Genomic DNA, 6733 nt, shown 5'->3' on the forward strand with positions numbered 1-6733 from the left:
ATCACCTTTTGCTCGCGGAAGGCCTTGTACAGCAGGTGCACAGTTATGTACACGCCTAATAATCACACTGAAGATATCCAAACAACAAAGTCTTGCATGGTTCAATCTGGTTAAGAACATTATTGTCTTTACCGTCGAACAGCTGATAGGGGCCGCCTGCTCAGATGCCGAGGCTCCCTGCCAAGAGAAGTCTGCCCGTGGGCAAAGGGCAAGCGTCGTCGCCCATGCCGGTAACCACGGCCAATCATCCTTCCGTTTTTCTGTCATTGTCTATATTCGTACCATTCATTTTTTTGGTATCTGATCATTTTCCATGCCTCTTATTTCTCCTCAGTGGTCTTCCGTGCTGAATCCGAAAATGTTCAGTTTAGACCCCCAAAAACTATTTTGGGCGCTTTTTTTGGTGTAGTTTGGAGAGTCCCTGCAATTCACCCTGTTGGCAGCGGCATCGCTAAAACACCGGAGATTGGGAGTCGTAGCCCTAAGGACTGTAGAATAATTTCGGGCTCTGACCCACGTCTAGTCGTGCGTAACGTTTGCTGTGTGCGCGGAAATTGGGATGTCAACAGCGGGTGCTTGGTCCGTTAAGCGGCTCGGCCGAGGGAACACAGCACATGTGCCTCCACTTTCAGTAGATGGTTTCTCCACAGCGACCACGCTTGGGTTACGTCTCCAGTTGACTTTTTCTGCCTTTCTGATCATCTTTCCCTTCCTTAAATTCTGCCTTGAAAATTAACCACCGCCACATCGTTGTCACAGATACATCTCGCGTATCTAGATTTTCACCGAAAATACAATTTATTTCCTTTATTTCAGAAAAAATTTGCAATTCAGCTTGTCAGACACACTTTCTGCTATCATTTGGTAAGTCATTCCTGACTCACCGAACCTAGCACTCTATAATGACGTCTCATGAGGAGTGACAGTGGCCCTGCCGGCCTCAGCAGGCCATCTGGTACTAAAGTGACAGGTAGGGGTTCGAGTCAGAACTATACCTGTCCTTGCTGGAGAACGGCAGTGGTGGGAAGCATAGTTGGATTCCGGCTGGCATGAATGAACAGTATAGATAGCTTTAGAGTGGCGATGCAAATGATATCCGGTAATCCATAATTCCAGATGAGCAAGACTCTGAACTGCGGCTGGATTGTTCTCAGGGGCAATTTTAGGCTATTTTCGCGGTGCTTGGACACTGCTGGAGTGCAAGCACGTAGAAGCGAAACATACAGTGGGGATGAAAAGTGTTGACGGTGACGCTGCTGTCTTAGAGGTCAGGACACTGGAGGTGAGGGCATTTTATTCAGTCTGAATAAAGTGTGCATAGAAAACAAAGGCTCGAAAATAAATCGCGGCGGCCAGCTAAAGAGAACCTTAGCCGGAGCATGGCCGAGATCCCGCATTAAATTAATAGGCTGAAAACATACATAGCGCTTAGCCAGGGGAGTGGCAGCGAGTTCTTTTCGAGAGCCCTGTGTTGGGCGGTGAAACAGTTCATTAATGTCCGCAGTGCAGACCCACAGAATTCTGAGCAGGGAAAACTGATTTTATAAAGCGAGAACCGCCATTATAAACCATGGTCAGTCGTGAAAATTGGAGCGACGTCGTATCAGAACGCTCAGCGAGCTCCGAGGATTATCTCCATTCTGCGAGTTTCGAACTTGGGGAGGCAGAAGGCTCGTGGCCAGCGACAAAAATGGAAGTCTGGAAAGCTGAAATGAATGCCCGTCGGGTGGAGGTCAAAGGTTCAATCTTCACTAGGCAGACATTGGTGCTGTGGTCTTATCTGCAAGCTTTTCTCCTGTCGGCAATTACAGCAGTGAGTTTCGGCGCCGCTTCCACGATACGTTTGCAGTAACGTGGGGCGTAATGCACATCGACCAGTATTATGCAGTGCGCCAAATATCAGTCCTACGCGTATATAATTCTTCCGGTCCTTGCCCCGAGGAGCAAGAATATCTGCCGAAGAATGATCAGGACACCCATTTCTAGTTTGGTTGCGTACCCTCAGTAAGTCGAAGTTGGGGACTTCTTGGCACCTACTACCTGTGTATGGTTGGTTTTTTGGGGGAAAGGAAATGGCGCTGTATCTGTCTCACATATCGGCGGACACCTGAACTACGCCGTAAGAGAAGGGACAAAGGAGGAAGTGAAAGAAGAAAGGAAAAAAGAGGTACCGTAGTGGAGGGCTCCGGAATAATTTCGACCACCTGGGGATCTTTAACGTGCACTGATATCGCACAGCACGCAAAAATTGAAAACTGAAAATTGGTTTTCACGAAAGGAATTGGTGCAGTAACTGACTCGCATTTCTCGATGGCACCCGAACCGGCCGTAAGGAAAGGGACAAAGGTGGCAGTGAAAGAAGAAAGAAAGAAAGAAAGAAAGAGAGAAAGAATAAAAAAGCGGTGCCGCAGCAGAGGTCTCTGGGTGAAATTTAGCCAATCTGGGGTTCTTTAACCTGCACTTACATGTCTCAGCACACGGGTGCCTTTTGCGCTTCGCCTCCGTCGAAACGCGGCTGCAGTTTTCGGGTTCGAACCCGGGAACTTTAGCTCAGTAGACGAGCGCCTTAACCACAAATCCACCGCGGCGGTTGACTATGGAGCCACAAGAATCAGAGAGTGCAGCTCTGCGCTGATTTCCATGGTCTTCTCCTAGCTGCTAGCAAAAGTCGCATGTAATATCTAAACAAATTGGGGAAGTTTTGGTTTCTGTATCTTGACAGATTGTTATAATAACCAAGCATGTTTGTTTATAAACAGCACGGCGGCGCGCACCAGCACTGCACGAATCACTGCAGCAGCACTGCATTGCATCAGCATTGCAGTTGTACCAGGATTCGTATCCGTGAGTGCTATGTACCCACAGAGTGGTGGCCACCTGCTCAGATACCTTGATTATCTATGCACAGAAGTCTTCAAAGAGTGTCAACAGTGCACACGTCAGAAGTTTCGGAAGCGAGGACTGTTAAGTGAGAGGCGTGTATGCCCGTATCAGTAATCTCGCGCAGCAAAGCCCGGTGAGAAGTGTTAGCGTTACCTCTGAGAACAGCTTGATGTGATGAAGCAATTGTTTCGTACTGTGTAGCATTCGGGTAAACTGACGAAAAAGTGTGGCCAGGAAGGCGCAACAGTCAAGGAAACAAAAACTTCGCTGGAAGACAGAGGTACTCGTGCTGTGTTAATTATAGTACACGCGATCTGTATCATTGGCAGGGTTGCTCTCTCGGGAACCGTATTGAGCTGTTGATTCATGGATGCTAAGAGCGAATGCAAATATTCATGTCGCTGCCGCTTGGATGTTCAGCCATAGTGCGGATTCATGAAGTGCTGAGCAAAGCCAAATGATTGCAGAAAAAGTAGAGTCAAACTATGGACAAAAATGGAAGATTGTACCCGAGAGTACTTCGTATCATAAAAATAAGTTCTCATGCAAACCAGAACACCCTTCTGGTTAACATTCGTGCCTTCTCTCCTTCTCTTTATCTCTCTCTCTCTCTCTTTATACGATAGATAGCATAACAGTGTTCTCGCACATCTTCCGCTCTTTCCGTTTGATCACGTTCCTATGTGGCACTCGCTGTACTGCAGGACGCATTTCCGCCGCTATGAACGGGAGTGGCGTTGGTGAAAACTTTCAAGGCTCGGTTGCGCTGCACATAAATACCCCATATAGAAGACTGGACAGCCGTCGCCGTAACTCAGTTGGTAGAGCACCGGACGCGAAGTTTTGAGGTCGAGGGATCGTACCCTACCAAAGGAATGTAGTTGTCTTTTCCTTTGCTCTCATTATTCTTTCAATCATAAAAACCACAAATGAAAAAAAAAGACATCCCCTATGCTTCTTGGTTTCGGTGACTGTTGGCTTCCGTTATATATGTCACAACGAGCACCTCTTTTCATCCCTTTGTCTGCTGAATAAACTAGCTACAAATGTTACGGCCCTTATCAATCTTGGAATGTTGGACAGAGGAAACGCTTTTGGACTCGGATAGAAACGACTTATTAGGTTACGGAAAAGGGATGTCGATCAGATTGGCAGGCGTCGGTAATGTTGAGCGTTTTAGACGTTGTCTAAATGCAATCATATTGCCAAAGATCAAATGAAGACATGATGTGCTGCTGTATTTGGGACCGTTTCAGCGCCTCGCAAATGCGGCCCCAGGAGCAGATGCCGTTGTAACTCGAGAGCGCTAAAAGGAGCTCGCGTCGCAGCAAATGTGGCGTCGTGATCGGCGAGTTTGACCGTGAGCGAAAAATTAATAAAAAACCCCAGGAGAGGCAACGTAGGAGACAGGTGGGCCATCTGGGTCACGTAACATTGTGGCATCATAAAAACGTGGCCACCGGATTAGGAGCATGCTGTGCACCGCGTCTAGTGGTATTTAAATAATGATTGCACGCGAGAGGTTGCTAGAGAAGAGGGAAGTGTGCCGCACAAGCCCCATGGATACACAATATATTGGCAATCATCCGAAGAACATATGCGTGTGCACGTTAAGTGGTAATTCTTCCATAGAGAGCCATTTCTAAGCGGCGAACATTGAAATGTCTATTTTATTCATTTCTGCGAAAATACTGAGCCATCAAAGGAAGCATGCCAAAAGTACTCCGGTTTTCAACTGAAAAATTTGACAACGATATATGTCGTCCACAAAAGGATTATAGGTTGAATTAAAAAATAACTAGAAACAAGTTGATACCTGACCGGTTCGTAAATAGATCCGAGCACACACGGGCAGTCAGAAGACGAGATAATCAGGTTGTTGAATCAAATTTTTCGTGGCACTGACCCATACTATGCACACGAAGCTTTTGTGCTGTCCATATTATCGTTACTGGTAGCGAGAACAGAAACAGCACCTTGCGCAGGGCGGCAGCCAGCAACAGCCACTGAAAGGATACGGCCCGACTCCCGGCGATGGCGGAAAGGTCACGTGATCGAATATGGCTGCGCCCTTGCTCTAGCAGTGTAATGGTCTATACGACTTGTTGGACATCAGAGAATTCGACGGATATATCGTTGCTAGAACGAACTATATTCATTCCAGAGGATAATGTTGTATGATGCAACAGTGCCGCCAGATCGTTGCTTTTTATAAGCCAGCGGAGAAGGGCAGAGAACTGTGTGGTTGGTAAAGGCGCGATAACGCTTGCAGGCTCCTTGTACCGGGCGGTTGTTTTGGCATCATGTGCCGCGGAGAACTGGTGGTGGTGGTGGTAAACATTTATTATTTACAAGGAGGTGTTTGGGCCCAGGCCCTGTGGCCCAGGTCCTCACAAATCTAGGTAGAGCCCCTATTACGGAGCCCCAATGGCGTCTAGCGCCGCTCGCACCCTGGCGACCTAGGTCCGTTGGGACTACAGGTCATGGCAGTTGAGCAGCGCCGCCTCCCAGGCCTCCCTAGAAGGGTGGGAGATGAAGGATTGGGAAGGGTGGGGATTGGAAGGGCAGACCCAGACCGTATGAATAACGTCCGAGAACGTCGCTCCGCACAGCCTGCAGCCACCATCAAATTCTGAATTGAAGTGTTTCAATACTGCCGGGCACAGCATTGTATTTGTAAAAATTTTGAGAAGCCGTTCGTCTGCTCTCCGGAGACCCTTACAGGGTTCTGGAAAGCGACGATGACTGTCCTTATAATATGTAGTGATGTCTTTGAATGTAATTTGATGTTGGATAGGCTCGTAGTAGGCTTCCTGAGCAAGTGTGAGTGCCCGGGGAGAGAGCGCGTGGGCCGCCTGATCGGCTAACTCATTGCCCTGGAGTCCCTGGTGGCCGGGAGCCCAGATGAGGTTACAGTTTGGAGGGTCGCTGGACCGACAGAAATTTTCTGGGATGCACCAGGCGAGAGGAGGTATCCAACCCAGCTCATAGTTCCGACAGAACCCCTTCGAGTCGGTAATGTTGTGTTTCACTTGTGGGAGGGAGAGTGCGAGCGCAATCGCGATTTCCTCCGCGTGTGTTGCGCTGTAGGCGCGGAAAGTGAGTCCCGCCACTGTAGTGTTGTCGTGGACCACTGCTGCGGTGAACCACCATATCCATGTAGGACACGTGTTGTTGTCGACCATATAGTCGCTCCAGTGCTTCCGCACGCGCCTGGCGACGGCCATTGTGGTCAGAGTGTGACATGTTGCGGGGAATGGGTCGGACCCTGAGGGCGCGTGTCCAGGGTTCTGGCGCTCGTACCCGTTCCTCAAAGGTGATGGTGTGTTGGATGTGGAGTCGGTGAAGAATGCGGCGACCGGATGGCGTTTGTGAGAGGGGCGTGTATTGGTGGACGAGATGGGCGTCTCGGAGTCCCCGATAGGTGTTGACCACCCCCAGGTCCAACAAACGCTGGTTGGATGTGGTAATGGGAAGGTCAAGAGCCCGTTTGATGACTTTGCGATGTATGACCTCGAGTTGGTCCCTGTCGTGTTTGCGCTTGTGAAGGTAAGGGGTTGGGTAGAGAATTCTACTCTTTACAAATGCATATGCCAGCCGCAAGGCATCTTTGCTTCGTAACCCGCCACGCTTGTTGGAGACTCAGCGTACCATACGGCCCACCTGATCATCATACATGCGGAGTTTTGCGAGTGTTGTGTCCGGCCTGCGTTGTTGGTGAATAAAGAGACTGAGGAAGCGGATCTCCTTGGCCTCTCTATTTGGACCCGAAGGGAGTGTGAGGTGAATTGAAGTGTCGTCCCGAAGAGAGGATCGAACATGGACAAATTCAAATTTGGTGGGAGCACAC

Source organism: Amblyomma americanum, chromosome 5 (assembly GCF_052857255.1).
Source record: "Amblyomma americanum isolate KBUSLIRL-KWMA chromosome 5, ASM5285725v1, whole genome shotgun sequence".
NCBI classification, from domain to species: Eukaryota; Metazoa; Arthropoda; class Arachnida; order Ixodida; family Ixodidae; genus Amblyomma; species Amblyomma americanum.